Here is a 13862-nt window from a genome sequence, read left to right on the forward strand (position 1 = left end):
TCCTCTTCTAATTTTCAGCCACAGAGAATATATCACCTACCTCTATTTTGGGCGGGGGACACATTACCATTCATTTAAATCTATATTTTCACTAAGATATAAAAGATATATTTCAGCCTTACAAACATTTTTACTTTGGGGATCCATAAGTAACAATAATTAACTATTAAACCACAGTGCTTTAGAGGTCAGAAAGTATTTGACAGACAATGAAATGTCTTTGTGATTATTGCTTATTAATTATTGATCTCAAAGATTGCTTTTATACTATTGCATTGGCTCCACAAGATTGTCAACGTTTTGCTTTCTCTGTTCCATCTGTTAATTTAACAGAGCCTATGAAGAGATACCATTGGATAGTCTTGCCACAGGGCATGGCTAATAGTCCTACCTTATGTCAAAAATTTGTAGCAGAAGGATTAGCTGAGACCAGAGAAAACTTCCCAGAAGCTTATATAATACATTACATGGATGACATTTTATTTGCAGCCTCTAGTCCTGAGTTATTAGCTAAAGTATTCAAGCATGCTCAGCAATGGCTTGAAAATCAAGGTCTTAAAATAGCGGAAGGAAAGGTTCAATCAAAATCACCCTACCAGTAGGACAAATAATTAATGGCCAGAAAATCAGAAGACAAAAAACTTCTATTAGAACAGAGCATTTGCAGACTTTAAATGATTGGCAAAAACTCCTAGGAGATATTAACTGGATCCGACCTTCTTTAAGATTAACAACAGGAGAAATTAAACCCCTCTTTGAGATTCTAAAAGGGGATCCAGATCCAACTTCTCCTCGAGAATTAACTCCTGAAGCAAAGACTGCTCTGCAACGAGTAGAGGACATGATTGCCACTCAATTTCTTGAAAGAATAGATTATAACAAAACTTGGAGCTATTTAATTCTCTCTACTCCCTTCTTACCAACAGGCCTTTTTTGGCAGGATGGTCCCCTTGAATGGCTTCATTTTGTCCTAGAACAGACCATTCTCCTTCTAGGATATCAGTTAGAAGCCCTGAAGATCAGGTCTAGCCTCTCGTGTCATGCCGAGTTTGACAACATTTGTGTGACTCCCAGGCATTACAATATATCAGCTTGGTCTTGGGAGCAAGTCCGCATGCACTTGATGGGAATTTGGCAACATACTAATATGTCCTTAGACATTGAGGAAATTACATGAAGAAATTATGGCTATATCTATTTCTGAGTCTCCTTTGCTTCCATCCTCAGAGGTAGCCAAGCAAATATTTGACACCCTCAAAGGGTGGTTTTCTCATTTTTATGGTTTTTCTATACTATGGAGTGCTGCAATGACAATTGGTGTGATATTAATTATTCTTTCTTTCTTGCCAGTCGGCGTCCGAATCCTCGGAGCCAGCTTGTGAGCTATCCAGACCTCCATCCATGAGCTTCGACTAAAAAACAAAGAAGGGGGAAATGGTGGGGACCGTCATGATGCTGGCAAAGTCTAAGCTGACCTATGTCCTGGACTCTATCCTATGTCGATCCTGGAAGGTTTTAAGGTCAAAGCTCTATGTCGACTGGAAGGTTTTAAGGTCAAAGTTCAGGAAAGGTTTAAGGCTTAATTAGAGTTTGCAGCAAAGCGGAACTAGACAAGGCTTGACCGAGGCACGACCTCTGTAGCTAAAAGTATTATTGTAGTAACTGTCAAACATAGATGGATCTAGGCAAAGCTTGCCCAGTCTTGCCCAGCTTGTAACAATCTGTTACTTCCCTATGTCAGGCCAGGCCCTAGCGGTGACCTATGAAGCATGACCAGTCACAGCTTAGCTATAAAGCAGTGTGTGTAAAGAATAAAGTTGCTGGTGCCTTGTGCCAGTCCTCCGAACCCTGTCTCTTGGTCTTTCATCCCACTCCACCTCTACGCGTCGGACCCTCTCCGAGGTGCGGGTCACCGCAGGCAGTAACCGCGGACCACCACCATGGCAATCGAAGGGCTGGAGGGCCTGGGCACAAGACAGGCAGCAACCCTGGACACCTGCCATGGCAATCAAGGGCGGTAGGGCCAGAGCGAAGGCTGGGCATCAACTCCTGACCCCCACCATGGCAACTGAAGGGCGCAAGGTCCTGTCCTCTTGATCGCCATCGCGATCAGAGGGCGGTGTAGGCCATGCAGCAACCGAGGACCCTCAACATGGCAATCGAAGGACGGGATGGCCTAGATCCCTTAATGGCCATGGCAATCGAAGGGGAGGAGAGCTGGGGCAGAGGCCTGGCAGCAACCCCGGATCCCCACCATGGCGATCAAGGGCTGGAGGGCCGTGGCGCAGGACAGGCAGCGACTCCAGACCGCCGCCATGGCAATCGAGGGTGACAGGGCCAGAACGCAGGCCAGGCATCAACACCCAACGCCCACCATGGGAACCGAAAGGCAGGAGGGCCTTACTCCCTTGATCACCATGGCAATCGGAGGTGGGTGTTGCATGCCAGGCAGCAACCGCGGACCCCCAACATGGCAATCGAATGGCAGGATGGCCTGCATCCCTCAATCGCCATGGTGATTGGAGGGCGGGAGTGCAGTTGTGCAGGCCAGGCAACAACCGCGGACCCCCCGGTGCCGGAGTTGTTGGCTGGCTTGCTTCCAGCGATCGCCATGGTGATCAGAGGGCAGGAGGGCTAGAGCGCAAGCCAAGCAACAACCCTGGACCCCCAGCAGGGTGATTGAGGGTGGAATGGCCAGAGCACAGGCCAGGGAGCAACCCCAGACCCCCGCCATGGTCATTGGAAGGTGGGAGGGCCAGAGCGCATGCCATGATTCAATCTCGGACCCTCACCATGGCCATCAAATGGCGGGAGGGCTGGAGCTCAACCCAGGCATCAACCCCGGACCACTACCATGGTGATTGGAGGCAGGAGGGCCAGGGTGCAGGTCAGACAGCCTCCACGGACACCCACCATGGCAACACAGGGTGGGAGGGCTGGGCGCAGGCCAGGATGCAACCCCGGACCCCCAACATGGAAATCAAAGAGTGGGATTGCCTGCTTCCCTTGATAGCCATTACAATCGAAGGGAGGGAGAGTCGGGGTGGCCAGGCAGCAATCCCAGACCCCACCATGGCAATCGAGGGCAGCAGGGCCAGAACGCAGGCCAGGCATCAACACCCGACCCCCACCATGGGAATTGAAAGGCGGGAGGGCCTGTCTCCCTTGACTACCATGGCGATCGGAGGTGGGTGTTGCAGGCCAGGTAGCACCACGGATCCCCAACCTGGCATTTGAATGGCAGGATGGCCTGCATCCCTTGATCGGCATGGCAATCGAAGGGCAGGATAGCCGGGGTGGAGGCCAGTCAGCAAACCTGGATCCCCACCATAGCAATCAAGGGCGGGAGGGCCAGAACTCAGGCCAGGAAGCAACCCTGGACCCCAACAGGCAATCAAAGGGCGGAATGTCCCGCATCCTTCAATTGCGATGGTGATCAGAGGGCGGGAGTGTGGTGTTGCAGGTGAGGTAGCAACTGGAGACCCCCGAGTGCCGGGGTTGCTGGCTGGTCTGGTACCGGTTATCGCCATGGCGATCGGAGGGCGGGAGGGCCAGAGCGGAGGCCAGGCAGCAAACCCATACCTCCAGCATGGCAATTGAGGGCGGAATGGCGAGAGCACAGGACAGGGAGTAACCGCAGACGCCACCACGGTAATCGAACAACTGGAGGGCCCGGGTGCAAGCCAGGCCACAACCCTGGACGCACTTCATGGTGATGAGAGGGCGTGCTGGCCAGAGCACAGCCAAGGCATCAACCCTGGACCCCCGACATGGACATTGGATGGTGGGAGGGCCAGAAGGCATGCCATGAATGAACCCCGGATCCCCACCATGGCAATCGAAGGGCGGGAGGGCCGCGGTGCAAGTCAGGCAGCAACTGCGGACTCCCACCATGGCAATCAAATGGATGGAGGGCCTGGGCATAAGCCAGGCCGCAACCCTGGACCCCCGACATGGCAATTGAAGGGAAGGATGGCCTGCGTCCCTTGATCGCCATGGTGATCGGAGGGCGTGTGGTCTGTGTTGCAGGCCAGGCAGCAACCACAGGTCCATTGGGGCCGGGGATGCTGGCTGGAATGCTTCCAGCGATAGACATGGTGATTGGAGGGCGTGAAGGCCAGAGCACAGGCCAGGCAGTAACCCAGGATACCCGCCATGGCGATGGAAGGGCGGGTGGCCGGAAGGCAAGCCTGGCAGCAACCCTGGAAACCCACCATGGCGATCAGAAGGCGGGCTGGCTGGAGCACAGCACAGGCATCAACCCTGGACCCCACCATGGCAATCGCTGGGCCTGAGGGACGGGGCATAGGTCAGGCAGCACAGTGAACCCCCACCATGGCAATCGAAGGGCGGGAGGGACAGGGCGCAGCCCACGCATGAACCCCGGACCCGCACCATGGCGTTCGATGGGCTGGAGGGCTGGGGCACAGTCCAGGCAGCAACTGCAGACCCCCACCATGGCACACAAAGGACGGGAGGGCTGGGCCACAGGCCAGGCAGCAACCCTGGCCCCCACCATTGCTATCGAGGACGGGATGTCAGGAGCGCAACCCAGGCAACAACCCCAGACCCCTGCCATGGCAATCGAAGGGCGGGATTGGGGCACAGTCCAGGCAGCAACTGCAGACCCCCACCATGGCACACAAAGGACGGGAGGGCTGGGCCACAGGCCAGGCAGCGGAGAGCTGGGGCACAGGCCGGGAAGCAACACTGGACCCCCACCATGGCTATCGAGGATGGCAGTCCGGAGCTCAACCCAGGCCACAACCCTGGACCCCGCCATGGCAATCGAAGGGCGGGATGGCCTGGGTCCCTCGATCACCATGGCAATCGGAGATCAGAAGGGCGGTGTTGCAGGCCAGGCAGCAACCGCGGAACCCAGTGTTCTGGGATTGCGGAACCCTGGGTTCCGGGGTTGCTGGCTGGCCTGCTTCCGGCAATCGCCATAGCGACCGGAGGGCGGGACGCCAGGATGCGGCCAGGCAGGATCACTGGCCCCCACCATGACATTGGGAGGGCAGGTGAGCCAGAGCGCAAGCCAGGCAGCACCCCGGACTCCCACCATGGCAATCGAGGGCTGGAGGGAAGGAGTGCAACCAAGCCCGCAATTCCTGAACCCCGTCATGGCAATCAAAGGGTGGGAGGTCCCGGGCCCAGGACAGACTGAAACCCTGAACCCCTAGCATGGCAATTGAGGGCGGGAGGGCCAGAGCACAGGCCAAGGAGCGACCCAGGATGCCCACCATGGCGATCTTAGGCAGGAGGGCTGGAGCGCAGACCAGGCAGCAACCCCGGACTCCCACCATGGCGAACGTAGGTGGGAGGGCCGGAGCACAGGCCAAGAAGAAACCCCAGAACCCCTCCATGGCCATTGGAGGGTGTGAGGGCCACAGCGCATGGCATGCATCAACCCCGACCCCCCAAAATGGCAATTAAAGGACTGGAGGGCCGGGCTGCATGCCTGGCAGCACCCACGGACATCCACCATTGCAATCTTAGTGGGGGATTGTCTCCATCCCCGGATCCCCATGGCACTCGGAGAAAGGGAGGGTGTGTTGCATGGCAGTCAACAACCGCGAACCACCGGATCCTGGGTTTGCTGGATGACTCTGCTTCCGGCGATCGCTATGTCAATCAGAGGGTGGGAGGGACAGAGCGCAGGACAGGCAGCAACCACAGATCACCACCATGGCCACTGAAGGGCGGGAGGGTCAGAGCATAATCCAGGAATCAATCCTGGACCCCCACCATGTTGATTGGAGGATGGGAGGGCCTGAGCACAGGCCAAGCCACAACCCCAGAACCCCGTCATGGCGATGGGACGGCGGGCTGCCCGAAGCGCAGCCCAGGCATCAATACTGGACACCTACCTTGGCAATGTAAGGACGGGAGGGCCTGCGTCCCTCGATCGCCATGGTCTGCCACTGCGGACCCCCGGTGCCGGGGTGGCTGGCTGGCGTTCTTCCGGCAATCGCCATGTCAATAGGAGGGGGGAGGGCCAGAGCGCAGGCCATGCATAAACCCAGGACATCCACCATGGCAATTGAAGTTCAGGAAGGCCGGGGTGAGGCCAGGCAGCAACTGCGGACACCCACCATGGCAATCAAAGTGCGGGATGTCAGGGGCACAGGACAGGCAGCTTCCCTGGACCCCCACAATGGCAATCAAGAAAGGGAGGGCCGGAGACCAAGCCAGGCAGCAACCCTGGATCCCCACCATGGACATTGGAGGGCGGGAGGTCCAAAGCAGAGGCCATGCATCAACACCGGACCCTCACCATAGCAATCGAAGTGTGGGAGTGCCGGGGCACAGGCCATGCATCAACCCCAGACCGCCACCATGGCAATCAAGCACGGGAGGGCCAGAGCGCAACCCAGGCCACAACCCCGGACCCCTGCCATTGCAATCGATGGGTGGGAGGCCAGGGGCACAGGTCAGGCAGCAACTGCGGACCCCCACCATGGTATTCACAGGGCAGGATGGCCTGCGTCCATTGATCGCCATGGCGATCGGAGGATGGGAGGGTGGTTTTGCACGCCAGAGAGCAACCGGAGAACCCCGGATGCCAGGGTTGCTGGCTGGCCAATTCTGGCGATCACCATGGTGATCGGAGGGTGGGGAGGCCAGAGCACAGGCTAGGCAGCAAACCTGGACCACCGGCCGTGGCAAGAGAAGGGCAGGAGGGCCAGAGCGCAGGCCAGGCAACAACCCCGGAACTCCGCCATGGCCATTGGAGGGTGTGAGGGCCACAGAGCATGGCATGCATCAACCCCGGCCCCTCACAATGGCAATCAAAGGACTGGAGGGCCGGGCTGCATGCCTGGCAGCACCCACGGACATCCACCATTGCAATCTAAGTGGGGGATTGTCTGCATTCCCGGATCCCCATGGCACTCAGGAAAGGGAGGGTGGTGGTGCACTGGCAGGAGGGAAGTCAACAATCGCGAACCACCAGATCCTGGGGTTCCTGGATGACTCTGCTTCCGGGGATCACTATGTCGATTGGAGGGTGGGAGGGACAGAGCATAGGACAGGCAGCAACCGCAGACCACCACAATGGCCACTGAAGGGTCGGAGGGCTGGAGCATAATCCAGGAATCAAATCCGGACCCCCACCATGTTAATCGGAGGAAAGGAGGGCCCGAGCACAGGCCAAGCCACAACTCCGGAACCCCATCATAGCGATGGGAAGGCGGGCTGGCCGGAGCGCAGCCCAGGCATCAACCCTGGACCCCCAACCTGGCAATCGAAGGGCGGGATGGCCTGCGTCCATCGAAACCCATGGTTATCAGAGGGCGGGAGTGCTGTGTTTCAGGCCAGGCAGCAACCACGGTACCCTGGGTGCCGGGGTTGCTGGCTGCCCTGCTTCTGGCAATCACCATGGCGATCAGAGGGTGGGAGGGCCAGAGCGCAAGCCAGGCGGCAACCGCGGACCCCACCATGGTGATTGAGGGCGGGAGAGAAGGAGCGCAACCCAGCCCGTAACCTCGGACCCCCGCCAAGACAATCTAAGGGCGGGAGGGCCGGGGTGTAGGCCAGGCAGCAACCCCAGACCCCAACCGTGGCGATCAGAGGTGGGGTGGCTGGAGGGCAGGCCAGGCAGCCACCATGGACCCACCCCATAGCGATTATAGGTGGTTGGGCAAGAGCGCGTTCCAGGAAGCAACCCAGGACATCGTCCATGGCCATCGGAGTGTGGGAAGGCCAGAGAGCAGGTCATTTATCAACGCCGAGCCACCATTATGGCAATCAAAGGGCAGGAGGGCCAGCGCGAAGGCCAGGCAACACTCGCAGACATCCACCATGGCAATCTTAGGGCGGATTTCCTGCATCCCTGGATCGCCATGGCAATCAGAGGATGAGAGGGAGGTGTTGCACACCACTCAGCAACTGCGAACCCTCAAATGCTGGGGTTGCTGGCTGGTCTGCTTTAGGTGATAGCCATGTCGATTGCAGGGCAGAAGGGACAGAGCGCAGGACAGGCAGCAACCTCAGACCCACACCATGGTGTTCGTAGGCGGGAGGGCCGGAGCACAGGCTAGGGAGCATCACCAGACCACCACCATGGCAATCAGAGAGCAGGAGGCCCGGGGCGCAGGCCAGCCAGCCACCGCAGACCACAATCATGGCAATCAAAGGGCGGGAGTGCCGGGGCGCTTGCCAAGCAGAAACCTCGGACTTCCACAAAGGCAATCGAAGGGCAGGAGGGCCCCGGCGCAAGCCAAGCCACATACCTGGATCCCCGTCATGGCGATGGGAGGGCGTGCTGGCCGAAGCGCAGCCCAGGCATCAACCCTGGACCTCCAACATGGCAATTGAAGGGAAGGATGGCCTCCGTCCCTCAATCACCATGGCAAACGGAGGATGGGAGAGCAGTATTACAAGCCAGGCAGCAACACGGGACCCTGGTTGCTGGGGTTGCTGGCCTGCCCCTTCTGGCGATCCTCATGTGGATCGGAGGATGGGAGGGCCAGAGTGCAGGCCAGGCATCAAACCCGGACCCCCAACATGGCGATCGAGGGTGGGAGGGAATGTGCGCAACCCATTCCACAACTTCGGACCCATGGCAATCAAAGGGTGGGAGAGCCGGGGTGCAGGCCAAACTGCAACCCCGGACCCCCACCATTGCGATCGAGGCGAGAGGGCCAGAGCACATGCCAGGCAGTAACCCAGGATGTCCACCATGGCAATCATAGGCAGGAGGGCTGGAGCGTGGGCCAGGAAGCAATCCCGGAACCCCGCCATGGCCATCAGAGGGAGGGAGGGCCACAGCGCATGCCATGCATCAACCCCGGACACCCACTATGGCAATGAAGGGCTAGTGTGCCAGGATTCAGGTTATGCACCATTTGCGGACATCCACCATGGCAATCTTAGGGCGATTGCCTGCATCCCTGGATCGCCATGGTGATCGGAGAGCAAGAGGGCAGTGTTGCACACCACTCAGCAACCGCGAACCCTCGGATGCTGGTGTTGCTGGCTGGTCTGCTTCCGGTGATAGCCATGGCGATCGGAGGGCAGGAGGGACAGAGCGCAGGACAGGCAGCAAGGGCGGACCATAACCAAGGCAATCTAAGGGCGGGTGGGCCTTGGTGCAGGACAAGCAGCAACCCTGGACCCCCACCATAACAATCTTGGGCAGCAGGGCCACAGCGCAGGTCAGGCATCAACCCCTGATCCCCACCATGGCAATGGAAGCCCGGGAGGGCCTGCCTCTCTAGACTGCCCTGGCGATCAGATGGCGGTGTTGCAGGCCAGGCATCAACTGCAGGCCCCAACATGGCAATCGAAGGGTGGGATGGCCTCCATCCCTCGATCGCCATAGCGATATAGGGCAGGGGTGTGGTGTTGCAAGCCAGGCAGCAACCGCGGACCCCCAACATGGCAATCAAAGTCGGAATGGCCTGCATCCCTCAATCACCATGGCAATTGCAGGGCGGGAATGCGGTGTTGCTGCAGTCCAAGCAGCAACTGCGGACCCCCACCATGACAATCGAAGGCCTGGAGACCATCCCACCCTTCGATTGCCATGTTGGGGCCTGCAGTTGATGCCTGGCCTGCAACACCGCCATCTGATCGCCAGGGCAGTCAAGAGAGGCAGGCCCTCCTGCGCTTCCATTGCCCTGGTGGGGATCAGGGGTTGATGCCTGACCTGCGCTGTGGCCCTGCCGCCGAAACCTTGGACCCCCATCATGGCGATTGCAGGGCTCACTGACCCAGAGCACAGCCCAGGCATCAACCCTGGACCTCCAACATGGCAACCGAAGGGAAGGATGGCCTGCGTCCCACGATCGCCATGGCGATCAGAGGGCGGCACGGCTGTATTGCAGGCCAGGCAGCAACTGGGGACCACCCCCCCCCATGGCAATCGAGGGTGGCAGGGTCAGAGCGCAGGCCAGGCATCAAACCCTGACCCCCACCCTGGCAACTGAAGGGGGGGAGGGCCTTCCTCCCTTAATCACCATGGTGATCGGAGGGCGGTTTTGCAGGCCAGGCAGCAACTGAGGGCCCCAACATGGCAATCGAAGGGCGGATGGCCTCAAACCCTCGATCGCCATGGCGAATGAAGGGCCAGAGTGTGGTGTTGCAGGCCAGGCGGCAAACACAGACCCCCAACATGGCAATTGAAGGGTGGGAGGCAGGGGCGGAGGCCAGGCAATAAACCCGGATCCCCACAATGGTGATCAAAGGTGGGAGGGCTGGAGAACAGGCCAGGCTGCAACCGCGTACCACCAACATGGCAATCGAAGGGCTGGATGCCGGGCATCCCTTGATTGCCATGCAATTGAATGATGGGTGTGCCGAGGCTATGGCCAGGCAGCAACCCAGGATCCCCACCATGGCGATCGAAGGCGGAAAGGCAAGAGTGCAGGCCAGGCATCAACTCCGGACCCCCACCATGCTGATCAGAGGGCAGAAGGGCCATGGATCAGGACAGGCAGCAATCCCAGAACCCCGCCATAGCAATCGAGGGTAGCAGGGCCAGAACGCAGGCCAGACATCAACATCCAACCCCCACCATGGGAACCGAAAGGCGGGAGGACCTGCCTCCCTTGATCTCCTTGGCGATCGGAGGTGGTTGTTGTAGGCCATGCAGCACCGCAGACCCCCAACAAGGCAATCGAGGGCAGGATGGCCTGCATCCCTCAATAGCCATGGCGAATGGAGGACGGGAGTGTGGTGTTGCAGGTCAGGCAACAACCGCAGACCCCCAAAATGGCAATCGATTGGCGGGATGTCCTGGATCCCTTGATCGGCATATCAATTGAAGGGCGGGAGGCCAGTGCGGAGTCCAGGCAGCAAACCCGGATCCCCACCATCACAATCAAGGGCAGGAGGGCCGCAGCACAGGCCAGGAAGAAACCCTGGAACCCCAACATGTCAATCAAAGGGCGGGAGGCCAGTGGAGAAGCCAGGCAGAAAACCCGAATCCCCACTCTGGCGATCAAGGGTGGAATGGCCACAGCACAGGCCAGCCAGCAACCTCGGACCCCCGCCATGGACATTGGAATGCGGGGGTCCAGAGCTCCGGCAAGGCATTAACCAGGGACTCCATCATGGCAATCGAAGGGTGGTATGGCCTCCATCCCTCGATTGCCATGGCAATCGAAGGGCGGGAGTGTGCTGTTGCAGGCCAGGCTGCAACCATGGACCCCCAACATGGCAATCAAAGGGCGGGATGGCCGGATTCCCTTGATCGGCATGTCAATCGAAGGGCGGTATGATGGGGCAGAGGCCAGGCAGCAAACCCGGATCCCCACCATGGCGATCAAGGGCAGGAGGGCCAGAGAACAAGCCAGGTGGCAACCGCGGACCCCCAACATGGCAATAGGACAGCGGGATGGCCTGCATCCCTTGATCGTCATGGCAATCGAAGGATGGGAGAGCCAGGGCGGAGGCCAGACAGCAACCCCGGATCCCCACCCTGGCGATTGAAGGCAGGAGGGCCAGAGTGTAGGCCAGGAATCAACCCAGGACCCACACCACGGCAATCAGAGGGCGGAAGGGCCATGGCACAGGACAGGCAGCAACCGCAGACCCCCGCAATAGCAATTGAGGGCGGGAGGGCTGGGGCGCAGGCCAGGCAGTAACCGCAGACACCCATCATGGGAATCGAAGGGTGGGATGGCCTGTGTCCCCCTATTGCCATGGTGATCAGTGGGCTAGAGGGCCAGAGCGCAGGCAAGGCACAACCCCAGACCGCGCCATGGATATTGGTGCAGGTCAGGCAGCAACACCGGAGCCCCACCATGGCGATCGAGGGCGAGAGAGAAGGACCGAAACACAGCCCGTAACCTGGGACCACCGCCATGACAATCTAAGGGCGGAAGGGCCGGGGCACAAGCCAGGGAGGAACCCCGGACCGCAACCATGGCGGTCGAGAGTGGGAGGGCTGAAGCGCAGGCCAGGCAGCAACCCCGGATCCCACCATGGAGATCGGAGGTGGGATGGCTAGAGCACAGGCCAGTCAGACAACATGGACCCAGGCCACAGCAATTATAGGTGGTTGGGCAAGAGTGCAGGCCAGGAAGCAACCCAGGTCACCCGCCATGGCCATCAGAGTGAGGGAAGGCCAGAAAGCAGGTCATGCATCAACCCCGGACCCCCACCATGGCAATCAAAGGGTGGGATGGCCAGGGCTCAGGCCATGCAACACTCACAGACATCCACCATGGCAATCTTAGGGTGGATTGCCTGCATCCCTAGAAGGTCATGGCGATCAGAGGGCAAGAAAGCAGAGTTGCACACCACTCAGCAACCACGAACCCTCGGATGCTGGGGTTGCTGGGTGGTCTGCTTCCATTGATAGCCATGTTGATCGGAGGGTAGGAGGGACAGAGAGCAGGACAGGCAGCAACTGCAGATCATAAACATGGCAATCGAAGGGTGGGAGGGCCTGGGCACAGGACAGGCAGCAACCCTGGGTCCCCTCCATGGCAATCAAAGGGCGGGAGACCGGGGCGAAGGCCAGGCAGCCACCACGGACCCCCACCATGGCAATCAAAGGGCGGGAGGGCTGGGGAGCAGGCCAGGCAGCCACCACGGCCTCCCACCATGGCAATCGAAGGGTTGGAGGGCCCAGTACAAGCCAGGCCACCACCCCAGACCCCCGTCATGGCAATGGGAGGGCGTGCTGGCTGGAGCGCAGTACAGGAAGCAACCCTGGACCCACACCATGGTGATCGTTGGCGGGAGGGCCGGAGGGCAGGCTAGGGAGCATCCCTGGAACCCCGCCATGGACATTGGAGGGTGGGAGGGCCAGAGCGCATGCCGTGAATCAACCCCGGAACCCCACCATGGCAATCGAAGGTAGGGAAGGCCGGGATGCAGGCCAGGTAGCAACCCCAGACCCCCACCATGGAGATCGAGGGCGGGAGAGAAAGAGCGCAACCCAGTCCTTAATCTGGGACCATCGCCATGACAATCTAAAGGCGGGAGGCTGGGGCTCAGGCCAGGCAGCAACCCCGGACCCGCACCATGGCGATCAGAGGTTGGATGGCTGGAGCACAGGCCAGGCAGCCAACATGGATCCAAACCATAGTGATTATAGGTGGATAGGGAAGAGTGCAGCCCAGGAAGCAACTCCAGTCACCCGCCATGGCGATCAGAGTGTGGGAAGGCCAGAGAGAAGGTCATGCATCAACCCTGGACACCCACTTAGGGCAGATTGCCTGCATCCCTGGATTGCCATTGCGATTAGAGGGCGAGAGGGCGGTGTTGCACGCCACTCAGCAACTTCGAACCCTTGGATGCTGTGGTTGCTGGCTGGTCTGCTTCCGGTGGTAGCCATGTCGATCAGAGGGCAAGAGGGACAGAGAGCAGGACAGGCAACAACCGCGGACCATAAACATGGCAATCGAAGGGCAGGAGGGCCTGGGCGCAGGACAGGCAGCAACCCTGGACCCCCACCATGGCAATCAAAGGCATCAGGGCCAGAGCTCAGGCCACGCATCAACCCCCGACCCCCACCGTGGCAACCAAAGGGCAGTAGACCCTGGCCTCCTTAATTGCCATGGCAATCGGAGAGTGGTGTTGCAGGCCAGGCAGCAATCGCTGGCCCCCACATGGCAATTGAAGGGTGGGATGGCCTCCATCCCTCGGTCGCCATGGCAAATGATCTCTATGGTGAATGAAGGGTGGGAGTACGGTGTTGCAGACCAGGCAGCAACCGTGGGCCCCAACATGGCAATCAAAGGTGTGGAGGGCCGCTCTAAGGCCAGGCAGCAACCCCGGATCCCCAGCATGGCGATAAAGGGCAGAATGGCCAGAGCACCGGGCAGGTAGCAACCCCAGAAGCCCGCCATGGACATTGGAGGGCAGTTGGGCCAGAGCGTACGCCATGATCCCCACCATGGAAATTG

At 59.3% G+C, this 13862-nt stretch overlaps 1 long non-coding RNA gene across 1 annotated transcript in view; it reads left to right on the forward strand.

The window, feature by feature from the left end:
* The window catches only part of LOC107181875, an 11838-nt gene extending 10368 nt beyond the window's left edge, over window positions 1–1470 (forward strand). Inside the window, exon 3 of the long non-coding RNA XR_001512586.1 lies at window positions 1301–1470. This is a non-coding gene — a long non-coding RNA (uncharacterized LOC107181875). The remainder of the gene's footprint in view (window positions 1–1300) is intronic.
* Window positions 1471–13862: the final 12392 nt, after the last annotated feature.

Source organism: Myotis davidii, unplaced genomic scaffold, assembly GCF_000327345.1.
Source record: "Myotis davidii unplaced genomic scaffold, ASM32734v1 scaffold1374, whole genome shotgun sequence".
Taxonomy (NCBI): domain Eukaryota; kingdom Metazoa; phylum Chordata; class Mammalia; order Chiroptera; family Vespertilionidae; genus Myotis; species Myotis davidii.